The following is a 2,500-nucleotide window of genomic DNA, read 5'->3' as shown; positions in this document are numbered from 1 at the left end:
TATTATATAAAAGAAAAATAATGTAGCGTGTACGCGTATAACATTATAACAAATATACATATATACTTGATATATATATATATAAAATTAAAAATTTCTCTTTCTCTCTCTCTTTCTCTTTCTCTCTCTTTCTCTCTCTCTCTCTCTCTTTCTTCACATATATATTTGTAACTATGTAGATGCTAAACTTTTGTAATCCATAGGGACGTCGTTAAGCGCAACGAGTTTCACATTACCACGAAGGTTTCTCGTTTACAAGGCGGTCTGCGAAACCGCCGACGGAAGGTAGTTAGGCGAATTTATTATCAACGCGACGTACGACCAAAATGAAATATACAGCATCATCAGTTATACCCGCAGCCTCATAGATCACACTTCGTAAACGACGACGAAGATACACGTGAAAACGAGATTTCACTTCCGCGAAATATCGATAGAACCCGCATCCCATCAGCTATTTATTCGGACGGCCTACTTTCTAATTCTTATCTTTCTTTAAATAAAAAGATTAAAAAAAAAAAAAAAAGAATATCTAATTAATATACAAATTTATTTTCGATAAATTGTATCAAATTTTTCTTCTTCTTCTTATTTTTTGTCTTTTTCTTTTTCTTTTTTTTTTTTTTTTTTTTTTTTTTTTTTTTTTGTTCGATTCGAAGCAAACTTTCGTTTTATTAATTTTTTAAGGTAATTAACAGTGTTGCTTAATATTTTGTTTTCTATTATCTTTTTTACTTTTTATTTTGCATTTTTGTATTTTTTTATTTAAAAGATTAAACATATCAAAAGAGATTGTTTAAAAGATACATACAGTTTATCTTCGAGGTACGAATTAAATTCATATGCGTGAAAGATGGTCGAAATAATACTCTGTTAATTATTTTCTAAAGAAATTACGAATATCTTTTTCATACAAAAAAGAAAATAAGAAAGAAAATAAAAAAGAAAAGAAAAAGAAGAAGAAGAAGAAATTTAAAATACTCGAAATAATAAAAGAACAATTCAGACAATATATAGTTTCTCTCTTTCATATTATACTGGAATAGGAGTTGAATTCGCGTTCGCGGAGGATGAAATAATTTTTGTTAATTAATTTCTGTGGGAATTAACAACGGTAATAAGTTTTCCTTTTTCTTTCTTTTTTTCCTTCCCTTTCTCTTTTACTTAAACAAAAAAATTGAGAAAATAATGAAAGAAAAAAGACAGATTTTCTCTCTTTCATCTTCCATTTTATCCTCGAATGGGAGATTAAATTCACGTTTTGATGATTGGACGAAACAATTTGTGTTAATGAATTCCTTTAAGAAAAAATAAAAAAAAAAAGAAAAAGAAAAAAAGAAGAAGAAGAAAAAAATCACTGAACATTTACTTTATAAAAAATTCGAAATACATACTCGAAATAATAATAACAATAATAATAATAATAATAATAATAACAACAACAACAACAACAACAACAACAATAACGAAACATAAATAAAACGAGAGATTTTCTCCTTTTCACGTAACATTTTATCTCGAGTTAAATTCAGATTTATAGAAAATATGAAAGCGCAGGATCGGCGCACGTAAATTACGTCAATGTGAAGTAGCCGGAGTCGTTTCAACGAAAGGAAAACAAAGTCGAGCGAGTAAAATTCTATCGTCCAATCATGATCTCGACAGTATTCAGTGATACATAAATCTGTTCTTTCAGGGAAATAAGGAAACGTTGGAGAATGACGATGACGATAATCTTGCTCGTATAAAATCATACAAGTTATACATATATGTAGATACATAAGATAAATGAATAAATAAATAAATATACATATATACGTATGTATGTATGTGTGTGTATGTATATATGTATTTATGTATGTAAATACGTATAAGTTAATATAGATTTACGAGGTGCGAATATATTGCGAAAAGTTCTCTTTTATCGATCGCTACTCGTTCCAAGGATGGGCTATGGAGGCGAATACGCGTCGGCCTATCGTCGTTTATACGAGAATAGAACGCAGAAATTGATCTGCCTCCTTCGGTGGAGTCGCCAACTGGAAATGGCCGATTAGCTTGATAAAGCTACGTTTATAGGAAAGAACGATGGAAACGAGAGGATGAGAAGAAGCGAAAGACCGAGCGAGAGAGAAAGAAAGAGAGAGAAAGAAAGATAGATAGAGAGAGAGAGACAGTGAGAGAGAGAGAGAGAGAGAGAGAGAGGAGAAAAAAGGAATATTTTAATAAAGAAAAAAATTTTTTCCAACGATAAGAGGAGAGCGCAAAGTGTAATAAAAAAAAAAAAATAAGTGAATCGTTAATGAAAAGTAGAGAAGCTTTTTTAGAGAAAAAAGAAAAAAAGAGAAATGAGAGAGATAATAAATTCATACCACTCATCTATTTATACACATATTATATATATATATATATATATATATATATATATGTTTTTTTTTTTTTGATGCACAAAAAGATCCTTGACTTAATCATCGATCTATACTACTTGGAAGCTTTTGAA

The 2,500-nt window shown here is 29.3% G+C and overlaps 1 protein-coding gene across 4 annotated transcripts in view; it reads right to left on the bottom strand.

Annotated features, from left to right (window-relative positions):
- Nucleotides 1-2,500, bottom strand: part of Dgk (diacyl glycerol kinase 1) — an 86,115-nt gene that overhangs the window by 51,246 nt on the left and 32,369 nt on the right. The window lies entirely within an intron of this gene.

This window comes from Vespa mandarinia, chromosome 2 (genome assembly GCF_050613455.1).
Source record: "Vespa mandarinia isolate Hongniang chromosome 2, ASM5061345v1, whole genome shotgun sequence".
NCBI lineage: Eukaryota > Metazoa > Arthropoda > Insecta > Hymenoptera > Vespidae > Vespa > Vespa mandarinia.
This window is presented reverse-complemented; position numbering and strand designations above follow the sequence as displayed.